Raw genomic sequence first — 24,418 nt, 5'->3', positions numbered from 1 at the left:
TTTGGTCTATTCAAAGGGTCTGGTTCAAGACACTTCATTGTAATGTTGAACACCTTGTTTACCTCTTGCATTGGACAGGACCCTAAGCTGCTGTCAAGAACTAATTCTTCTTTCTTCTCCTGAACAACAGCTTTCACCTAATACCCAATATTAACAAAGTGATTCTTTATTAGGTAAGTTCTTATTCCAATACTGTATTAAACAAATGTGTTTAAGCCAATCCAACTCTCAAACTGAATATGAATTGATTTTTTGTATTTTAATAAAATAACATGATATTTGCAAAATAGAATTTTAACACGAATGAATGTCAAGATGCATTAATCTCAGGTAGTGATATGAATATTTGTATATTTTTAGAACATATTTAACGAATTACTACAGCATATCTAGATTATTGGACTCTTAAGTCTTAAACAACTCAGCATTAACATTAAAATTAAAATGATGGGTGGTGCACGAAATTGTGATCAATACTTCTCAAAACTCTAATAATCCCTAGTAATGGCGCCAAGGACTTGGTGCTCACTACCATGGCATAAACACAACTTCGCACAACTAACCAGCAAGTGTACTGGGTCGTCCAAGTAATAAACCTTACGCGAGTAAGGGTCGATCCCACAGAGATTGTTAGTATGAAGCAAGCTATGGTCACCTTGTAAATCTTAGTCAGGCAGACTCAAATGGATATGGTGATGAACGAAATAAACATAAAGATAAAGATAGAGGTACTTATGTAATTCATTGGTAGGAACTTCAGATAAGCGCATGAAGATGCCTTCCCTTCCGTCTCTCTGCTTTCCTACTATCTTCATCCAATCCTTCTTACTCCTTTCCATGGCAAGCTTATGTAGGGTTTCACCGTTGTCAGTGGCTACCTCCCATCCTCTCAGTGATTACGTCGCCTATGTTCTGTCACAGCATGGATAATCATCTGTCGGTTCTCGGTCAGGCCAGAATAAAATCCATCGATTCTTTTGCGTCTGTCACTAACGCCCCGCCTGCTAGGAGTTTGAAGCACGTCACAGTCATTCAATCATTGAATCCTACTCAGAATACCACAGACAAGGTTAGACCTTCCGGATTCTCTTGAATGCCGCCATCAGTTCTAGCCTATACCACAAAGACTCTGATCTCACGGAATGGTTGGCTCGGTTGTCAAGCGAGCACTCGGTTGTCAGGCGATCAACCATGCATCGTGCAATCAGGAATCCAAGAGATATTCACCCAATCGAAGGTAGAACGGAGGTGGTTGTCAGTCACACGTTCATAGGTGAGAATGATGATGAGTGTCACGGATCATCACATTCATCAAGTTGAAGAACAAGTGATATCTTAGAACAAGAACAAGCGGAATTGAATGGAAGAACAATAGTAATTGCATTAATACTCGAGGTACAGTAGAGCTCCACACCTTAATCTATGGTGTGTAGAAACTCCACCGTTGAAAATACATAAGAACAAGGTCTAGGCATGGCCGAATGGCCAGCCTCCCAATGATCTAAGATAGCATAAAATGAAGATAGCTACCAAAGTCTACCAATACAATAGTAAAAGGTCCTACTTATAGAGAACTAGTAGCCTAAGGTTTACAGAAATGAGTAAATGACATAAAAATCTACTTCCGGGCCCACTTGGTGTGTGCTTGGGCTGAGCAATGAAGCATTTTCGTGTAGAGACTCCTCTTGGAGTTAAACGCCAGCTTTAGTGCCAGTTTGGGCGTTTAACTCCCATTTTGGTGCCAGTTCCGGCGTTTAACGCTGGAAATCTTGAAGGTGACTTTGAACGCCGGTTTGGGCCATCAAATCTTGGGCAAAGTATGGACTATCATATATTGCTGGAAAGCCCAGGATGTCTACTTTCCAACGCCGTTGAGAGCGCGCCAATTGGACTTCTGTAGCTCCAGAAAATCCACTTCGAGTGCAGGGAGGTCAGAATCCAACAACATCTGCAGTCCTTTTTAGTCTCTGAATCAGATTTTTGCTCAGGTCCCTCAATTTCAGCCAGAAAATACCTGAAATCACAGAAAAACACACAAACTCATAGTAAAGTCCAGAAAAGTGAATTTTAACTAAAAATTAATAAAAATATACTAAAAACTAACTAGATCATACTAAAAACATACTAAAAACAATGCCAAAAAGCGTACAAATTATCCGCTCATCAATGGGCTAATCTAAAAAATTAATGCATAAAATATTGCAAAGCGCCATAACCTTAGAAAATCAACCAGTTATTTTTTCCATTAGAGTAGATGAGCTATCTACAAACTACATGGACCACTGTGTCTTGTTGTAAAGCATGTCTACATGGATCAATCTACATCATTGTGTCCTATCAATAGATAAATAGGCTAAGAAAGTTCAAATGTCCTATAAAAGTGAGGGCAGCCAAAAAAAGAATTCAAGAAAAGCTGGTCTATGAATCTATGATGAGGAAACCAACCAGAGTTAAGAGTTAAAAAAAAGGCATTGGCCAATCATATCAAACAGAATAATAGAATAATAAAAAATAGAGATTGGATAGACGAATCCCTGATTCCAGCCTTCCAGGATATACTTATTGAAGCTATCTCTAATTTATTTGGAATATAATCTATGATATTTATGCCTTTAACTTTTCAACTTTTATTTGAATTCTACTATGTCCAGAACACTTCCATTTTCCCAAACACAACGCGGATTTTGTTTTACAGTAATTATGGAGTCAAATTCATTCATATATTGAAAAGGTGTAGAACCTAAACGTAAAAGTAAACTTCATCTACCATTTCCTTCAGTTCTTAAGGATTAACACTTTCTCTAGCTGCATTTTTCCTTTTTTTATGTACCATAAACAGATCTGAGATACATGAGGATCATTTTAATAGATGGTGTAAGTTGTGCATTAATGACTACTCTCTAGCTAGGGTCCCTGCTGTTCATAATAAGATAAGAGTTCTTCTTTCCTTACCTTTGGTTTTGATAGGCTTATGACAAAAGTTAACCATGAACAAGATAACTGCAAACTTGTAATAGTGAACTTGATAACCAAATCGAAATCTTTGAACTTGATCTTCCCAATGCTCAATTCCTCCGAAGTGGGGTGTTGGGTTGGTTGATGTTGAACTAATCTCTGCAATTTCATGGAAAGAAAAATTAAGTAACTTCTAAATTGCAACATAGTTAAAGAATAACGACTTGCCATTCACGAAGTAGCTTCCTAGGGTTCAAATTCAAGTTCAAGGAAACTTGAATTTTTGTTTTGAAATTTCCAAATTAAAAAAAATCAATTCGAAGTTCCAAATGAAGCAGAAAAATGCAATAAACAACAAATTAACGAAATTATAACATCAAAGGTAAAGAAGATCAGAGAAGTGAATTATACATTAGCACTAGAAGCATGGCGATCAAATTCACTCAATGACTTGAGCTTAGTAGAAATATCCTTCACCAGCTTAAATATCCTCTGTCTCGTGTTGTGCCTACAAAAAACAAATAAAATTTACCTTACAAGAAAACAATTCTCAATAAAAAATGGAAAATTAAGCGTACAGCTTCTGGCAGTGGTCGGGAGTGTCTTTAATGGTTCCAAGAGAATCAACGAGGTGGCAGAAACTGACGACGGAAGTGTTGATTTGGAAGATTCCAGCGGTGATGGCCTGCGACGGAGACTCACACCGTTGAAGGAGCAGCGCGTTTGATTTGTGCGTAGTGTGAACTGTGTTCACCAAATTAGGGTTTTCCAAATTTGGATCCTAATTTGGATTTGGATCCGGATCTGGATTTAATTTGGTACATGGTTTGGATTAAAAAACCAAACCATAAAATTGATGCAACGTGGTTTAGATTTTTTTTAAAAAACTGATTTTTTTAAAATGGTTTGGTTTAGATTGGGTTTAAAATCCAATATTTGGATTTTTTTGCCCAGCTCTAGCCATGATGTGGTGATGGAGGGGAAAGCAAAAGGGTTTGGTCCGTTGACTAGTCTTCTGGTTCAGACTCAAACGCCATATAGTCATCTTTGAGCTCGTAGTCCGCCATTGGTCAGAGGGTGAATTCCAGGTCCTCAGCAACGGCGCGAATGTTCTGAGGGTTACCTAAAACGTTTATTTGGGTCTGAACGTAAGGTCCAGATCTCTTTGTATGACAACGTCCGACTTGATCCGCCAGAGTGCTGCCTGTCTGAGTTTCTCGTGAGAAGGTGAGGGGTGGTACCTGCAAGAGACTCCGATGCTTAAGTTAGCAAGGGTTTTAAACAGGTTTTTAGTAGATTGGAACGTGTGTTATACCTAGGAGGTGCCAGAGTACTTATAGTAGGAAAGATAACCACCATTATTGGAGTAGTTCCATCTTTTTCGATAGATAAGCATTTTTCTTATTGTGGAAGTTTGTTGGGATCTACCTTCTAGAGGTGATAGAGCCAATTAGAAAGGCTTAAAGAGGCAGTTACTTGTTTAGTCAAGTAGAACTGGGCCTGTATGTTTCTGTCCGACCTCTTCAAAGAATCGAGTATGTAGTGAAGTCCATCTTTATTGGTGGGCATTTTGTATTCATTGGGCCTAACTCTTATTTGCTTGGGTCAGGTCGTCAAGATATGAACATTAATTAATAAGTTAAATATATTAAGAGAATTGATAGCTTAGGTATAATATAAAAATAATAATTCTTAAATGCTATTATAAAATAATTGTTGTGTAAAAAAAATAAGATAATATTATATATAATATTCATCCTATTTAGTTTTATTTATCCAACTTTTGATTCTAGTAAAGAGTATTTTTATAAATATATTCAAATACAAACTATTTTTCTATTTTTATTTCTAATTCTACTTGTTTTCTAAAGAATTTTCTTTCAACCTCACGAAAGTTTTATTCTTTAATTACTTAATATAAGAATACAAGTAGATTTTTGGGCATTGAGAAATTAGGGACAAGCAATTTCTCCACCAACAATATTAAAGAGAAAAGAGGAGTTCCATGCATATCTGAAAGTAACAGGGTGAAATCTCGTGATAGGGTTACTATCAGCAATAACACAAAGTTTCCCCTGAATCTTCAATGAAGGGTCAATAGGCTCCACAGTTTGAAATCCTGAACAATTTAAAACCACAAGGGGAAAAGTACATATACAATCGGTGACTATAAAAGCTCGCCACTCTTGCTTTCCTTTGACTTTGGCCCCTGTTTGTTTCTGTTCAATCTTAAGATCACTCAATTGACACTCGCTATAGCCTGAAATACACATATATTTGAACCAAAATAACAAACAAATTAAAATTATTAGTCATAATAAAAATATTATATACACATAAAAAACCAGTCTTTAAATTAGTTCAAATTGTGTGGGTATATATTATTTTATATTTTTTAATATATTTTTTTGTATTTTATTAGTGGTTAATTCTTAATATATACGTAGTATAGTTGCTGTGGATATTTGAAAATTTCAAGTTCACAATAAAATGAAAAAGAAAAAAAAAGAAAAAGGGAGTAGAAATCCGTGCATTTGAAAAGTAAAAAGTAATTACATTGAGAAAAGAGGGCAAGGAAGAGGAGTATGATGCTCATAGTTTTGTTGTTCATGGCAGCCATTCTTTTTGAGAAATCAAATGCTGCCTCGATGAATTTTAGAATTTTTCTATTGTATTTCAACATTATTTTGGTGTGTCTTTTATAGTTACACAATGACACTCAATTGACTAAAATGTTGCGAAAACGACAAAAAACAATAATTATATTTGAGAAAATCAATTTCAAAATTTAAAACACCGTAATGAACATAAATATAAGAATAAATTTAGATATTTACTAACAAGGTCATACTTAAAATTTTAAAATTTGATAAACACAGATAAATTTTAAAAAACTTTTTGTTTGGTATTTTTAAAAGTATCTTTTAACTTTTAAAAATTACAAATACAAATACATAATATTTTTTATCTATCAAATACATCATAAAAAAGTTTTACTAAATTAAGCATTAACTTTCATCTTAAAAAGAAAATAATATTTAATCTTTTATTATATTTTCAGGTTGACTGGATCATAATTTTGCAGATGGGTAACAAAGGAATTTTATTTGCATTCTTTTTTCAGGCACATATTTATGTCGTTTGACTGTATTGAATTATAAATTTAATATTATTAATAATATGGGAAACAAGATCCAAATTGAACTATAAATAAATTATATGTAGGATTTATTTATTCTAAATTCAAATACGAATTAAAAAATTAAATGTTGCTTAGTTGGCGTTAAAAATTTTTTTGAGAAATATCAAGATGGTCATGTCATAATTAATATTCATCATTATGTTATTAAATATGTTGACTTAGCACGTAGTGGCATCAGTTTTTGTGTGTTTTTCTTCTCAATGTGATTTGTAGAAAAAAAAAATTATCCAAACAATTTTAGTATCCAAATTTATCCAAATAATTTAGAGGAACAATTTTAACATCTAAATTTATTCAATAAATTTAAAGGCACGCCCCTCTTCTTCTTTTTCTGGCTCCACGCTTCTTCTTCTTCTTTTTCCAAAATTCTTCTTCTTCTTCTCACGCTCGTTTATGCTCCTCCTCATCCTTATTCTCCTCCTTCTTTTTCGCGTTCCTTCTTCTCCACGTATTTTCTCCTTATCGTCATTCTTTTGTTGTTGTTGCTGGTGTATTTTTTTTCTTTTCCTCATTCTCTCCATGTGAAGAAGCCGTAGGTGAGATAGAAGAGTTTTAAATTGTGCAGAACAGAAATAAACTGAAATTATATCAGAAATGAACTGAAATTATATTCAGAAATGAATTGAAATTATATGATTTCAATTCATTTCTGAATATAATTTCGGTTCATTTCTAAGTGAATTATTTTGTTATGATTCTTCTTGTTTCACTATCTTGAGAGGAATAAAATCAAGAAAAATCATACAAAAAGGAAGAAATAAGAAGAAAAAATTTTTCAAATTTCTCATCGTGTTCTTCTTTTCTTGTCTTGTTCATCTAATCAAATAAAGAAGAAGAAACACATAATGTTGCAAAATCACTTGATGGATTTGGATGTGTTTTTATTCATTATTCAATTTTATTTGTGTTTGTTTTTATAACACCCTAATATTCAGATCCTTATGCTCGAGTCATAAGTCAATGATATTACGGTGGTACGACTCTCAGGTGGATTTTTAATATATAAATATAGGTAATTTCAAAAGGAGTATTAATCGAGAAGCCTGAAAGGAGTAGAAATAAAATCGCGAAGACGTATCACTCACGTTTCGACAACGAAAAGTTAAACCGCGAAGCCAAAGCGATATACGGACAAGGCATAAAGGAGATTAAGAGATAGATAACAGATAGATATATATAACATAAATAAATAGCCACTAGTCGCGACCCGCGAAGTTTAGGCCGGCTAGGGTACAGTATGAAAGTAGTTGACAACAGTACATCCTAATCTCTCCCGAAGGAAACATAAGAGCCTCTATAGGCAAGTTCCAAAATAGTTCAACACATAATATAATATCTTCTAAACAAAGGTGGAGAGATTCTAAGCAAAACACAAGTAGAGAAAATAAAGATCTTCGCCGGCTCTCAGACGAACCACAGCTCACTTCTGAGCACCTGGACCTGTATCTGAAAAACAAGAGATATATACGGAATGAGAACCCCGGGCCCATGGGTTCCCAGTACGGTAAAAGTGCCAAACAAATACAATGCACTGTAATAAAAACTCACTAAGCATCCTAAACTCCTTTTCACCAAGTATCCAGCCTAGATTCTCACTAATCCATAAATAGGCATCTGTCGTAAGGGGATACTAAATCTAGTTCATGTTACACATGTTTTCCCAATCCGCTGATTCTTTCACGAATCAGACTCAGAATCATTAAGCAAAACCATTACCAGTTGCTCTGCCTCAGCATCTCTATATCAATACATCATACCCTCGCCTGGAACTAGTGAAATCACATCACTACGTCCACCCAGGGGGGCTCAAATGATCTCATTCAAAAATCATCATCATTATGCAATCGCATTATCAATTCATCTCATCAAGAACAGCCCCCAACATCCACCAACACCATCATGAGGGATCTCTCAGTTGTACAAACACAAGCAATACAGTCAAGTAATACACAAATAAGGTACAAGTAGAACAAGTAGCATGTAATCAGGTAACATAGCATATATGATATAGAAATCCAAAACAAATAGGCAAACCCAAACAATTCAAACATATGCAAATGATGTATGCCTGCCCTATGGCTGATGATATCATCTGTCGGTTATCAAGCCAACCCGACGTGTCCGGTAGCTAACCCGGGCACAGTCTCTCTGTTGCGTATTAATATCATTAAAGGGAATATGCGCCCTGTCGCCATTAGAAGGTATATGCGCCCTGTCGCCATTAGAGGGTATCTGCGCCCTGTCGCCATTAGAGGGTATCTGCGCCCTGTCGCCATTAGAGGGTATATGCGCCCTGTCGCCATTAGAGGGTATCTGCGCCCTGTCGCCATTAGAGGGTATCGGTGCCCTGTCACCCTTACAACCAGAGAGAAAACACAAGCATTGACCCGGAGCAAGCGGGACGAACCACAACCCTTGCTACTACCCAGGTATCTGAGTTACATTCATTCAAAACTCCATAATTAACTCATTTATCATAAACATCATTTTTCGTCTCATACCCGGAGCAAGTGGACTAGCCACTGCTACTACCCAGGGAAACTCGTATCTCAGATAGTGGAAGTGCAATTCACAATTATCAATAATTCAGCATAAACATGCATGAATCCTCATCCATGGATCGACATCCATTTCAGCCATCCGGCTCACGGTTAAATCCATAACCAGCCAATATTCATAGCATACACAGCTATTCCGGCTCACGGTTCAATCCAGAACCAGCCAATATTCATAGCATACACAGCTATCCCGGCTCACGGTTCAATCCAGAACCAGCCAATTCATAAACAATTACGGCCCTTCGGCCAATGGCATAACAAGCACTTCCACCACCATCCTCCACATCTCACATAATCCTCAATGATCCTCATTGATTATTCATTTTCCCCTTGCTTCACTCGCAAGTTGCCTCATTCACTAGCCCTTTTCTAATAGCTAGGCATATCATAATGATTCAATACATAAGGGGTGAGATCGGAGGCTTAAAAGTATGAGATTTGGCTTTTAAAACTCAAAAATCAACTTTGGGATGAAAACAGGGCCAAGCGTACGCGCACTCCACGCGCACGCGTGGATGGCCTCAAAAACTCATCGACGCGTAAGCGTCATGCACGCTAACGCGTGGATTCCAAACTTGCCCATCGACGCGCACGCGTCAACCACGCGTACGCGCGGGTGTTCTCGTGCCCCAGGCACAACACCGGCACAGTTCTGGCATAACTCTCTGGAAAATGGCTGGGCTTTGGGTGCAGCACTATCGGCGCGCCCGCGCACATCACGCGCACGCGTGGATGGCGTTTTCTGGAAGATCGGCGCGTACGCGCCAAGTGCGCCCACGCGCAAGGGGTTATTCTGCTAAAAATTTTCTAAGTTAAAAACTGCAGAATTCACAGCTTCAACCCCCAATCTTCCGACGGACATAACTTCCTCATTTTAAATCGTTTTTCACCCGTTCTTCGAACGGCATGGACATCCCGGATCCAATTTCATTTCTAAACATATTTGGCACAAAACAAAGATCCGTAGTCCAAGTTATGTCCCGTCAAAGTATGCCCAAAAACTATGTTTTCATATAAAACCACAAAGTGCCATTTTCAAAACAAGCCATTTTCAACTCTTTTCAAAATCAACCAAAACATGCCAATTTCAACCCTTTTTGAAACCAATCAAAATATACCCAAAATCAACATCAAGCCTCCTCAACTCATACATTAACACTTTACCACGAATCACAAAACCATCATATAACCATCTTTACCCATTCCAAGTAAATGGCTAAATTACAAACATATCAACATGTCTTACATCCTTCCTCATCTCAATTTCCAACAATACTATCTCCAATCAACCATCATTATACATAATCAATATCATAATCACTATCACGTGGTTTCACCCCCAAATCAACCTTAATCATTTCTCAAGCATATATCACAACATACATATCTCTCATGCATTATCATACCATCAAGGCATCAATAATCATACTCACATATATGACCACATAATATATCTCAACCAAAATCAAACATACCTCATCTATACTATTTCACCCAAAATTTACCAATTTCCACACTTCAATTCCTCAAACCTCATTATTCAATAACCAACACAATCATTCATATATTCATTATATGAAATTCATCCAATCACTTGTGTCATCATACAATGCACACATCAACTTACCTTCCTTACCTCTTTCCGGCCTCCGGCCCAAAATATACGGCCTCCGGCCCAATTTCACAATTTAAATGCATAAATCACAAATCAATACTCATTACCCAAAACATCAAATTTTCAATACACCAAGCATACAAGGCCACACAATTCTCAACCCAATCATTAATTCACATTACATACCAACTATGCATATTAGCACCAACCATTTACACAATCCAAACTTAATCCTAGGGGCATCTAGCCTAGGAATTCTCATCACACCACACGGTACTTAAATGAAACTTAAACCGTACCTCTTGTAGCCAAATCAATTGAGCCTCTTCTTTAGAAGTCTCTACCAATCTTAGTCCCAAGCCTTACCAAAGCTCCTCAAGCAACACCAATCTTCCAATTGTGCACCAAGATCATCAAATACACTAACATAACCAATATCACATACATACATCAACCTAGGGCTCATAAAAATGACAAATCACAAGGGTTTGAGCACTTCTTACCTCAGCCCATATGAAGTAGGGATAGAACCCACTTAGAATCCATGTTGGAGTATCCCTAAACACCCAAAATCACAAGATTTCAACACTAACTTCCCAAAAACGTGTAACAGAGGAGAATTCGAAAACTGGGCAGAGATGAATGGAATACTCACCACAAAACTTAGATAGAATTGTAGAGGATGAGAAGAGCGACGCGTGGCCGCAAACGGCTCGTCGATCGGAGCTCCGTAGCTCAAGTTATGGTGGTTTGAAGATCAAAGAGAGTTAGGTTTTCTCTCTTCTCTTCCCTCTTCTCAATTCAGCGCCCCAACCCTTCTCTTTAGGGTAAAATGAGCTGAAATGCTCATAACTAATGTTTATATATGTTGGGTCTTGGGCCCACTTAGGCCCAGTTCACTTATTTTTGTCCGTTGGTCCAATTTTGGGCTAAAACCTTTAAGATTAGCGCTCCAAATCGCACTTTAAATATTTCTACCTCCCCTAATCATAATTCCTCATTTCTTAATATTATTTACTCATAATCAATTTTCTCAGCTGCAGTACCAGACAGGTCTCAGCCGGTACTGCCGGTCAAAATCCCACTGCGCGCTTTTACGCAGAAAACTATGTCTTCCGACTCGGAAAAATTCACTGAATCCAAATATCACATTGAAATCATCAAATTCCAATCGCCAAATCTTCCAACCATATTCGCTCCTACTTAAATCATTATTTAATTGATTTTGGTTAGACCGGGTATTACAGTTTTCAAATTAAATTTGTGTGTCACAATCATTAAGTAATTTCGATTTATTCTGAATTTAAATAAGATGCATTTAGTCTGTGCTTGTTTTGAAACAAGTTTACATTCTGAATTTAATTTTTGGTTCATTTTGAATATAATTTGGGTTCATTCTAAATATAATTTCGGTTTATTTATGTTTTACACAATTCAAAACTCTTCCTCTTCATCTTCTACTGCTTCTTCACCAGGGAGAGAAGGAAGAAAAAAATATATAGCAACAACAACAATAAAAGAATGACGATAAGAAAAAAACACGTGAAGAAAAAGGAATACGAAAAAGAAGGAGGAGGAGGAACACGAAGAAGAAGGCGAAGACGAAGCAGCTCCGTGCATAAACGAGCGTGAGAAGAAGAAGCAACGCATGTAATCACGCTCTTTTAATAATAGTAGTTTTTGTTGGTGTTAAACCTACTTGGATGAATTTAAATAAAAAATACTTTGATGTGTAACAATCCTGAAAAAATATTATATATTAATGAAGATGTATGTTAATAATTAAAGATTAATTATCATGAGATTTGTTAATAACTTTTAAAAAAATAATATAAAAATATTTTTTAATTAATAAAATATATAAATTATGTATGTATGATTCATGGGATTTTTATTTATGTAAAACATATTTGATAAGAAAAATAGTAGTTAATTATGTCCACCTTGGATTTTTAATGCTCTAATAGGATTTTAAATACTCTTTTAGAGTTTTGAAATTTAAATTATCAATGCTTGTAATGAAACAAATCTGCTATGTTTCTACAGATCTAAATCAAGTTATCGTGAAAACAGGACAAAATTGATCATAGTAAAACGTATGGAGGGTTGAAGAAGAGGATGGAGGGTTGATTTTTTGGAAGAGAAGGATATCTCAAAGGGTTTGGACGCTTATTTTTGGAGCCTTTGTGGGAGGTGATTCGCTGAAAAAACTTTTAGAGTAGGCATATTAGACAATGCATTAAGGGTTATTTAGGATAGGCATGTGAGTTTTTGGGCGGCTAACTTAGGGGATAATCAATTCTAATTCTTCTTTGATCATGAAGTGAAGGCTATAAGTGCTAAGAAGGTCTCTCTATGGCTCTTCAAAGACTATGTTTTGAAGTTCAAAAAATGGTCTGAAGCGGAGAAAGAGAAAGAAAACAAGATCATAACCTTTTCGATAAGGATTGAATTTTGAGGAATTCCTGAATAATTCAAAACATTGAATGTTGGAAGGAAAATAAAAGAAAGGCAGAGGCGCATTAGTGACATCGGATTCTTTGATGTCTGAGGTAAAAAAATCAGAATTATAAAAGTCCGAGTAGAGATTGACGGGAATACGAGAATTAAGGATAGTTTGTGTATTGTTGAGCCTAATTGAATAGATATGGAAATAGGTCTCTGATACAAGAGAATCGGTACAATTTTCACAAATTGTGTTCTAATTGGCCATGATTCAAAGCATTGCAGCAAGCTGATTGAGGATATGATCTATGTCAAGGAAGACTTAATTGGTAAATGGGTGAAGGCGAATCAGGTTAGAAAATGGGTGATTAAGGACGAAGGTTGTAATTCTTCTGTTGGGGGATGTGTAGAATCACAAACATCTCAACCTCATCGAAAGCCAACTCCCATTTGGTTGCTCAATAGTTTCGCTGGACTGAGTATGAATGATTCAAGATACAAAGGAAGTAATAAGGCTAGTCATAAAAAACAAAAAGTAGCAAGAAGAATAGTAACATCCAAATAAGGCATGAAAATCCATGGAGCAAGGAGATTCCCAAATGGTGTTATGTGAAATCTTGGTTCAAATAAATTAAAAGCAATCGGAGATTACGACTACTGAATCTATTTCAGGAGGAAATAGAGGGTTTTGGTTGAAGCAAATGGCAAGGAAGCAGGTTAGTTGGTGAAAAGAAAATGGCCAATGAAAAAGAAAATGAAAGCCACAAAAAAAACTTTGGTTAGAGAAAGTGCAGATGCAAATTAAGAAGGTAGAGAGCGTCGGCCATCAAATTATAATTCTATGTAAATTAAGATTCTTACACAGAATTGACAGGGTTTGGAGATACCCTTCAAAATTCATAACTTAAAAAGGATTAAACAATAAATAATATAACTCCCCCGAAGTTAGTTTTCTTTTTGAGACTAAAAATCAATCTCAAATGGTCAAAGAAAAATTGAGATCATGTAATTTTTCAAATTGGTATTTGATTGATCCAATAGACTTAGATGGTAGACTTGCTTTGGAATGAAAGGAAGGTATTGAAAATAATATTATACAACATTTAGAATTTTATATTGTTGTCTCAATAAAAAAATATTCTCATAATGAAAGTTGGAAGCTTTGTAGGTGTGTATTTAAATTGTAATGATAGCACCTAATCACTGTAATTTGAAGAACTATCTGCTATCCTCAGTCATTTCGATAAAAGTCTTAATTTTAGGAGATTTTAATACTATCACTAATCAAATTGAGAAGATGGGTGGTGGTATTAAATTCTAAATTTTTTTGAGAGTTTTTGACAATTTTATAAGAGACAACAAGATGCTTGACTTTGATATGGTAGGGAGATCTTTTACTTGGAGTAATAGGAGGAGAGTAGAGGATTTAGTGATAGAGAGGTCGGATAGAGTATTGAGTAATGAAGAGTGGTTTCAATCATTTTCCCATGAAACCATGTTTTAGCTGGCCAAAATTGATTTTGATCATGAGCAACTCATTTTTTATTTCAATCCTCACAAGAGGTGATTTAAGTTCCAGGAACAGTAGTGTGGTAATGACTATGTATAAATTGGCCTATAAGATTAAAGAATACAGGCACATATTAGTTCATCGATAACAAATTAGCAGGGCTAACTTAAAAAAGATGATAGATGATATTGAAAATAGATTTGAAGAATTGAGGGAGGTAGGCAACACGAGTGGAAAAGAAATTACTGAACTTGAAAGAAAGTTGGAAGGAAAAGTTCAGGCTTAAATGGTTGAGAGAAAGAGATAATAATACTAATTTTTTCACCAGAAGTGCCAAACCCGGTGGAACAAAATTTGGCTGCTGGTTGGTAATAATGGAGATGTTATAACTACCAATTTGAGTATAGCATCATTGATAGAGGATTATTTTCAAGACATCTTTTCTTCTTTGGACTACACAGATCATGCACCTTTCTTTATAGACTTTGAGTGTAAGGTTACAAATTTTATGAATCGTAGGCTTCAAAGACTATTTTTAATGGAAGAAGTTAAGAGAGCCACTTTTAGTATCCACACTCAGAATGCACCACAGGAAGATGGTATGACAGCAAAGTTCTTCTAGTTTTATTAGGATATAGTTGAAAGAGAATGTCTTTTGGGTTGTAAAAAGTTTATTTGTTGGAGGAAGCTAAGAATTCTCAAGAGTTTCAACCATACATACATCTATCTCATTCCTAAAGTTCTCAGCGCTAACAATATGACTCAGGTTAGACCTATCAATTTATATACAATCTTTTGTAAAATTATATCAAAAGTCATTGTCCATATACTCCAAGGCTATGTAATTAAATTAATTAGTCTTAGTTAGAGTTCTTTCCTTAAAGGGCTACTTATTTCAAAAAATATTTTAATTGCTCATGAAAATATGCATTAACTAAAATCAAAATGGTATGTCTTGAAAATGAAATGACATTGAAATTAGATATAACAAGGTGTATAACAGCGTAGAGTAGCATTTTCTTTCATTTATTTTGGAGAAAATTGGTTAAGGCAAAGTAGATAGATTGGATCCATGAAGTAGTCACTTTAGCTTCTTATTCCGTTGTTGTAGAAGATTAACCATATGGTTTTCTTAAACTAACTAGAGGCTTCTAACAAGGTAACCCTTTATCCTCATATCTTTTTCTCTTTTAATTTGTGCAAAAGGCCTCACCTTGCTATACGAAGTGGAACAACACTAGCTAATTCAAGGGATCTAAGTGAATAGAAAGTTACTTGTTATAAATCACTTATTCTTTGTCGGTGACTCTATACTACAAAATCTCAAAGAAAAGCTATGAAAAGATTCTTCTCCTTTTTGAGAACTATGAAAGTTTCAGTGGACAGAAAATAAATTTAAGTAAATCAGAAGTATTCTTCAATAATAGTACCCCTAATCATATCTGCGTCTAATTAGTAGGATAATTAAATATTGATAATATTAGGGATTGGGATAAGTATTTGGGACAGGAGGTGTAAGAGATATGAATGTCCTAGATTAGTTGGGACACAATAAAATGGAAAGGGGCTAGAATTTAAGCACTTGAGAGCTCAACCTAATTAAGCAAACAATCTGGAGACTAGCTACTCAACCTAATTGCCTACTCAGCGAAATCTTAAAAGGTAAATACTTTAAATATGGCAATATTTGTAGTGCTGAAGCTGAAAATTTACCTTTGTAGGACGAAAGTAGCTTGTTGGAACTTGGAAGGTTGTCATATTGTTGAGAAAGGTTTGAATTGGAAGAATGATGATGCCAGTAAGGTTAAAATCTTTAGTGAATGTGGTTACTCTCGCTATATGCATTTTGATTAATCTTGAACACACCTAGTCAGCCTCTTGATTTCCTTGTCCTCTGGGTAAGAGACCTGATGAATGCTGGAAAAAAGTGGAATTAGCCCTTTGATTGAAGAGATCTTCACTCTTGAAACGAATAGCAAAATACTTTCAATTAAACTAGAAGAAGATGAAGATAAATTGCAATGGACATCAACAAGTCCAGAAGTTATGATGTTGCCTCTGAATAGAATATAGCATATCTCTTCTTCCATGCCTCCATCGAACACTACTCATACATTATGTAGCAGAAAATCCTATGAAATCAGATTTGGAAAATAGCTATACCTTCCAAAATAAAAATTCTTCTCTGAAAAGGTCTTCATGATCGCCTGCCAATTCTCCATCTTCTTCACCACCGCTTCTCATCTACAACCGTTGTCTGTTTCAAATGCTAGCAGCAAACCAAATCAATTCACCATTGTATTCTCAATTCTAAGGAAGCACACAAAATTTGGAACAGAAGCTCACTGAACCCTTACCTCTCATCGTCATCTTCGGGACTCTTTCATCAATGGTGGCAAAGCTTGGTTTGAGGCTTTTTCAGCAAATCAAAGCCACTAGCAGGCTAGAGCAAGCTGTAATATTATGCTGGAAAGTTTGGAGGGCACAAAATTTGTGGGTCTTTGAGTAGAAGAAGAAGCAGCAGATGAAGGAAGCCATGTGTGGAATTGTAAAGCTCTGCCATGATTTTGGCAACTGTTCCTTTTCCCCCTCTCAGTAATGTTATGTTGTCTTTCACTTCTGTAAAAATTGCGAAACCTCAACTTCTGGATTTTTTCTCAAATAAAATAAAAAAATTAATTAATTTCCCAAACCTCACTTTTCAGCTTTAATTTTCATGATGCAATTTGTTTTTTTTTTTTTGATAATTAGAGCAAGTTCGTCGTACTTCCGATGAATTCTATATAAATTATAGAGTTCACAGCACCCCCGGCAAATTTTATGTAGAGTTCAGTATCCTATAAAAACTCAGTAGGACCATTTGTGTTTGTCCCAATTCTTTTGTAATCTCTCTTCCAAATTCACTCTCTTCCTCTTTTATCCTGTCTTTTGGACGCACGTGAAGTTCATTGCACACGACATTCTTAGTTCCAGGTCAGTAAATAATAGCTTAGTTATAGTCAAATTTTTAGCTTACATAGAGTTAGTTTTTTTTAGCTTAATTAGCATAACGGTTGACATGTTAGTTAAAGTAATTAGTTATAGGTTGTTTGTTAGTTAGAGTTACAGAGTTACTGATAACATGTTAGTTAGATTTACTGTTAATTATTTTTTATGTTAGTTAAAATTTGTTATGTAATTGTTTTTAAGTGTAGTTGTTGTTTATTTTCTATAACATGTTAGTTAGTATAATAAAGTAAATTGTTAGTTTAGTTAGAATAATTAGTTTAAGTTGTGACTCAGAAAGTAATTAGTGAAAGAATTAATTAAGTTAAGTTGGATGAGAAAAATTTTGATTTGAAAAATTTAAGGTTTAGTTAGTTATTTATTAATTAATTAATTAGGTAGTTGACCGCGTTAGTTAGCTAGGTAGAATTAGAATTATTAAATTTATAAGCCAAGTTAAATAATTAAATAAGATTTTTTATTTAATAATTTGGTTAACATAAAAGGAGGTGAGTTCAGTGTTTGTGATTGTATTTTACTGGATTATATTTAGATGGAGGAGCAGCTGTTGGGTTACGAGGGTGAGATGTATAGACTGGATCAAGTTGAGCACATTGCTGGCAAGCTTGATAGAGTGGTACAATTTTTTAAATGATTTTTATTTTGTTATAATTAATTAGTAGTGAAACTCTTATTTTATGTGCTAACCGTTCCTTTTTTTGTGTTTTTTTCTGTTTGGTAGGCGCCTCGGGTACTGCACACCAAGTAGAATTTGATGGCACAGTCGCCGGAGCATATTAGGCCATATCTCAAACGAGTTGGGTTTGAGTATGTAGCCTATATGGTTGAGTTCAAGCACAATTGGCCGCTTGCCTCGACTTTGATAGAGCGGTGAAGACCTAAATCCCACACATTTCATCTACCATTCGGGGAGATGACTATCACCTTGCAAGATGTAGCGTACTAGCTGGGGCTCAACATTGATGGTGATCCTATGAGTGAGTGCATTGGTGAGTGGGAGTAGCACCATCAGGGACGTACGATTGAGAAGTTATGTAAGTAGCTACTCGGGGTTGTCTGGGCCCAGATGACCGATAATCACAAATGAAGTGGATGGTGAAACTCACGTGGTTCCAAAACACAGTTTGTGGAGAGCTGGAGCAGGACGCTACAGAGGAGCGCCTGATGAGGTACACGAGGAGGTTCATCATGCAGCTGATAGAGAGTATCCTATTCTCGGATGCCTCTGACTCTTGGGTGCACATCAGGTGGCTCCCACTACTAGAGGACCTTGAGACGTATGTTTGGTTATCGTAGGGTTCGGCTGTCCAGGCATGGCTGTATCGCTAGATGTACCGGGCTACGGAGCATGGCCAGCGCAATTTGGGATAGTGCGTCAGCTTGCTGCTGTCCTGGCCTTATCACCGCATTTCGCTGATACGGCCTGACGGCTTTGATACTCGTCAATTTTTCCTGCTGGAGAGGTATTATAGATACTTATAATAATCCTTTATGTTATTATTACTAAGTTAATTATATTGAGGGATAAAATAATAGTGGTTGGCATTGTAGGTGGGTTCAGTACTGGCCGGACAATGCCACGGGCGAGAACAGGCTTAGACATTATAAACGTACCTTGAACGGGATTGGGATGCTGAATGTAAGTGCAGAATATTCAAGTTTTACATATTTAAGTTTAATGTACTTTTAATAATTATTTTATTTGAAATTTGAATGTCGTCATTTATATGTGTTGTGAACAGGTTGATTGATATAGTTCTACCAGCGATAGTTGAGGCGGAAGCCTCATCGGCGGTTGTATGTCCGCTGTTTTACTTTGCTATCGTCGTGTGGCATCAGGTGGACCGAGTCGTACGTCAATTTGGTGGCCTGCAGCACATTTCGACTAAGCCACTAAACATTGACGACATGCACAAATTGGGTGGTCGGTTTGGCTGCAGGGAGTGGTTCCCACAGCTTCTTAGTGGCTGACATGAGTTGTGGGATGCTCGACGAACTTGCTCTAATTACCCAAATAATTTATCGCATCCTGAAAATTAAAATTAAAAAATGAGATTTGGGAAATTAATTAATTTTTTATTTTATTTGAGAAAAAAAAATCCTCAACTTCTTTAGCTCTTGTCCTGATTTTTGGACAATATGTAATTTTTCTTTTTTTGAAATAAATAATATCTTTGAGAAACAAACATATTTAATAAGATTAGTTAATAGTTAATTACTTATATATATTTTATTTACAAAAAATATTTTTAATAAGATTGGTTAATAAATAATTGTTTAAAATTAATAATGAATCTTTTTAATAATATATCAAAATTATTATTTTCATTTATAATTGCAATAATTACGTGCATGTTTATTATTTGAGAAAATTTCACTCCCCTCTCATGCGAAATGTTAAAATGATACTCTCCTTTCATCTATTTTATAAATGTACATTTTCCTCCCTTTTAACTTTTGAAAAACCTCCTCTTTAATTCATTTTAAATTTTTTGTGTTAACTAATATTAACTTTATCCGTTTTCCAAGAAAAAATAAATTATTTTTTTAAAAAATACCCATTAACAAAAAATTTATTTTTCATCATTAAATTTTGCTTACCAAAATACCTTTTAATAAATTATTTTTTTATTGATTAAATTGTATTTTTATCAAAAAACTTTTAAAAAATTAATAATTAAATTATTTTTTTCTAAGATACCTACCCTTCAATAATTTTTTAATTATTAAATTGTGATTTTACCAAAATTTTTGTTAACAATTATTTTTATATTTTACTATTAATTTTTTGATATCAATATATATATTTTAACATTAAATAAAAAAAATATTATCACTGTTAATATGTATAACAATTAATATATATTGATATTAAAAAATAATTTTACTAAAATTTTTTATTTAATGTTAAAATAATATATATAAATATCAAAAAATTAATAGTAATAAAAAAATTGTTAACAAAAATTTTGGTAAAATTATAATTTAATAATTAAAAAATTATTGAAGGGTATTTTAAAAAAATAAGATAATTATTAAATTGTTTTCAAAATAAAATTTAATCAATAAAAGAATAATTTATTAAAGGGTATTTTGGTAAGCAAAATTTAATGATAAAAAATATAATTTTTGTTAATGGATATTTTTTTAAAAATAATTTATTTTTTCTTAAAAAATGGATAAAATTAACATTAGTTAATACAAAAAGTTAAAAATGAATTAAAGAGGAGGTTTTCTAAAAGTTAGAAGGGAGAAAAATGTACATTTATAAAATAAAGGAGAAGAAAGTGTCATTTTACCATCTTAGAGGAGAGGAGACTTGAATTTTTTCTTGTTATTTTCTATTTTTTTAAGTATTCAATTTTTGTCTATTAATATTATTGATAAAAAATTAATTAATTATTCTCATTGTCGCAGGTAGATAGATAGTGATGAATATCACATATGAATATATCAAGCAAATAAAAATGCATATCAAATATGTTTTTCTTTAAAACAAAGTGACTAAATTATACGAGTATTATTTGTGGAATTTTTTATTAATAAAAGATACATTGTATAAGATTGGTTAATAATTAGTCACTTATATTTTATTCATGGAAAATATTTTTATTAGATTAGTGAATAATTAATTACTCATAATTTATAATAAAGTTTTCTAATAGTTTATGAAAAAATTTTTAACCCTGCTAAATATACAAATCTTTTTGGCTTACAAGTGATACAAATTAGGTCAAGACCAACAAAAAACACGCTCACCCATACGAGTGTGTTAACACACGCGCTACTCAATGATTTTTATAGCGCGCTCACTCACCATTATGGAAGACGCTTCTTCTTCTTCCTCGATCAAAACCACAACCTTTAAGATTCAAGCCACGTTCCAAAATTCTGAAGAAAATAACTGAGAGAACTAAGATCTTTCATCTCAAAAATATAGTGAAGGAAAGTTTTGAGATCAGAGATACCATCAACATCATCTCCAGTAATGATCATGTCATCAACATACAAAAGTAGAAGAACAACTCTACGTTCACTTTTACGAATAAAGAGAGCATTCTCATGAGGGTTGTAAGTGAAATTGAGATTGCATATAGTGGTGCTGAACTTGTTAAACCATTCACAAGGAGCTTGCTTAAAACTATAAAGTACCTTGCGAAAGAGACAGACTTTGCTAAAAGGACAAGGATAACTGGAAGGTGGTTTCATATAGACATTTTTTTTCAAATTCCCATTAAAAAATGTATTCTTCACATTTATCAGAATGAGAGACCATTTTTTTACCGCAGCAATGGCAAAGAAAACTCGAACTGATGTGAGATGTGCAGCAGGAGCAAAAGTCTCTTCATAGTCAATATAATACTCTTGTATACAATCTTGAGCAACCAATTATGCCTTATAACAATCAATAGAACCATCAGAGTGAGTCTTTATCCTGTATACCCATCTACTATCCACAACTTCCTTATCAGAAGGAGGATCATCCAAATTCTAGTGTGTGGTTTCTAAAGTGCATGGATTTCTTTTTGCAATATTTGCTGCCAATTTGGATCTATAGTGGCTTCTCTGAATGACTTAGGTTCATGTTGATGAAGAATAGTAGAAAAACAATAATAATCAAGAAGATGAGGAGGTGGATTTCTTATCCTAGAAGAACGAGTAGAAGGAGAAGGCATGACGGTAGGAGCAGGATCATCATCCGGTCTGGAATCATCGAGAGATGAAGAAGGGAGAAGAGTAAAAGGTTGTAGATATTGACTCGAGAAAGAACCTGTAGAATCATCACTAGGAAAAAGATCAACATTAGGGTTAGTGAAAAGGGTGACTGAGTATGAGGAATGGACTCAAAGGAGGATAACCGAGAAAACATGTGATGCACCCATAATACAACATGATGAGATATAGGAATACGTCTAGAGAGAGGATCCTAGCAACGATAACCCTTGTGTTCAGTGCCATAACCAAGAAAAAACACATGCAAGCCCGAGGTTCAAGTTTACTATGTTCATGAGGCTAAAGAAGGACAAAACAGACACAACCAAAATCTCGAAGAGAACTATAATCTGGAGAGTTATGATAAAGATGCTCAAAGAGAGTAATGTTACCAAGGACAAAAGAAGGAAGTCTATTGATAACATGAATAGTAGCAAGAATAGCTTCACCCCAAGTACACTCAGGACACGAAGAAGAAAGAAGCATTGCACGAACAGAGTCAGAAATGTGAAGGTATTTGCGTTCAACCCATCCATTTTGTTGAGACGTACCAGTACAAAAAAAATCAGATAAAGTACCATATTATGCAAGAAAGGTTAAAAGTTTTGAATCACGGTATTCTATAGCATTATCGTATCGAAAAACCTTAATGACCTTGGAAAATTGAGTTTTAATCATAGTGGCAAAGTTAATATAAATCTGAGGTAGCTCATGGTGATTGGTCATCAAATAAACCCAAGTAAAGCGTGAATAATCACCAATGAAAACGACAAAGTATCGAGCTTCTCCATTCAAACATCAGAGTGGATAAGATAAAAAAGAGAGCAAGCAAGAGATGAATTATTGTGAAAATATAAAGCATGTTGTTTGGTAGTTTGACAAGAAATACAATCAAAAGACTCATTTTTAACCTAACCCAAAATATTCTGAGACACAAGAGTGATGCCAGGGCATTTTGGCCAGTTTCACTGACCTTTTCGTTACTGTTTTTAGGTAGTTTCATTGCATTTTCTTAGGAAATAAGCTAGTTTTGGGTAGAAAATCATTTACATCCTGATTCAAGCATGCATTGTGCATTTTACATGATTTCATGAGGATTTTGCATGATTTTAATGACAAAATTGATATTGCATCCCCCATGGCTTGGATTAGAACTTTAATGCACTTTATTGCTTGATTTCAGGACAAAGGAAGCAAAGAATGGGAGTAACTTGCAAGGCTAAGGAGAAAAGTGATTGCCAATAACACTCTCAAAAGCCATCAATGCCACGTTAAGGAGTCACGTTAACTAAGTTAACGTGAACTCTAACGTGGAAAAGAGAAGTTGAGCCAACATTAGTGACACTCAACATTGTCACTAACGTTGGCAATTGCTCACAAATGGCCACGTTAGGAGCCACGTTAACCTAGTTAACGTAGCCTCTAATGTTAAAGGGGGAAGAAAAGCCAACGTTAGTGACACTCAACATTGTCACTAACGTTGGCCTAAGGTGCAAAGTACCACGTTAACTCCCACGTTAACTTGGTTAACGTGGGAGCTAACGTAAGAGACGAAGAGTTGTCGACAACGTTAGTGACACTCAACAATGTCACTAACGTTGAAGCAACCACACAACCCCCAAGAGCCACGTTAACTTCCCCGTTAACTTGGTTAACGTGGAAGCTAACGATGAGGAATGAAGGATGGGCCAACGTTAGTGACATTCAACATTGTCACTAACGTTGGGATGGCTAAGAGTGGCCACATTAGAAGCCACGTTAACCTAGTTAACGTGGACTCTAACGTGTGACCTATGGGCACAGTGGAACGTTAGTGACAATGTTGAGTGTCACTAACGTTCTCGAAGGTTGGCAAGAGCCACGTTAGAAGCCACGTTAACTCAGTTAACGTGAGCTTTAACGTGAAGCAAGGGGCACACTGGAACGTTAGTGACAATGTTGAGTGTCACTAACGTTCTCGAAGGTTGGCAAAAGCCACGTTAGAAGCCACGTTAACCTAGTTAACGTGGACTTTAACGTGAAGCTAAGAGGTGCATTGGAACGTTAGTGACAATGTTAATTGTCACTAACGTTCTCGAACTTACACTTTCGCTAAATGTTAAACACCCCTGACGTCTTGAGCTAAAGTCTTTACCCACTTCACACTTTCTCTCTGCAAGTAAAGCCAAGCCCAAATGAAGAAAGGAACTGCTTCAAACTCAAGACCCAAAGGCCCAAGACTTGAAGAGCCAACTAGAAGCTGAGAAGAATAGGATATATAGGAGTAGCTTTGAATTGTTTAAAGGACGGACGGAGAGCTAGAAAATAGAACTACTCTTTGTATTTTACTTTCTCTGCACTTCTAGCTTTATGATGTATTCTCCATCTTTGATTTTGATTTCTAGAGCTATGAACAACTAAACCCCTTTCATTGG

The 24,418-nt window shown here is 35.1% G+C and overlaps 2 long non-coding RNA genes across 2 annotated transcripts; both read right to left on the bottom strand.

Moving 5' to 3' along the window:
• Positions 1–1,355: 1,355 nt before the first annotated feature.
• On the bottom strand, positions 1,356–3,691 carry LOC112794312 (uncharacterized). The gene is made up of 4 exons (XR_003198802.3): positions 3,534–3,691; positions 3,367–3,463; positions 2,953–3,114; positions 1,356–2,014 (listed from the first exon to the last, which is right to left on the bottom strand). It is a non-coding gene; the product is annotated as an uncharacterized lncRNA (long non-coding RNA).
• A 1,137-nt stretch (positions 3,692–4,828) lies between these two features.
• LOC112794311 (uncharacterized) lies at positions 4,829–5,617 on the bottom strand. Its single transcript, XR_011880755.1, has 2 exons — positions 5,512–5,617; positions 4,829–5,215 (listed from the first exon to the last, which is right to left on the bottom strand). It is a non-coding gene; the product is annotated as an uncharacterized lncRNA (long non-coding RNA).
• Between the last annotated feature and the right edge of the window lie 18,801 nt (positions 5,618–24,418).

The sequence above is a fragment of the Arachis hypogaea genome, chromosome 4 (assembly GCF_003086295.3).
Source record: "Arachis hypogaea cultivar Tifrunner chromosome 4, arahy.Tifrunner.gnm2.J5K5, whole genome shotgun sequence".
NCBI classification, from domain to species: Eukaryota; Viridiplantae; Streptophyta; class Magnoliopsida; order Fabales; family Fabaceae; genus Arachis; species Arachis hypogaea.
The sequence above is the reverse complement of the archived record's forward strand: the minus strand, read 5'-3'. Positions and strand labels throughout refer to the sequence as shown.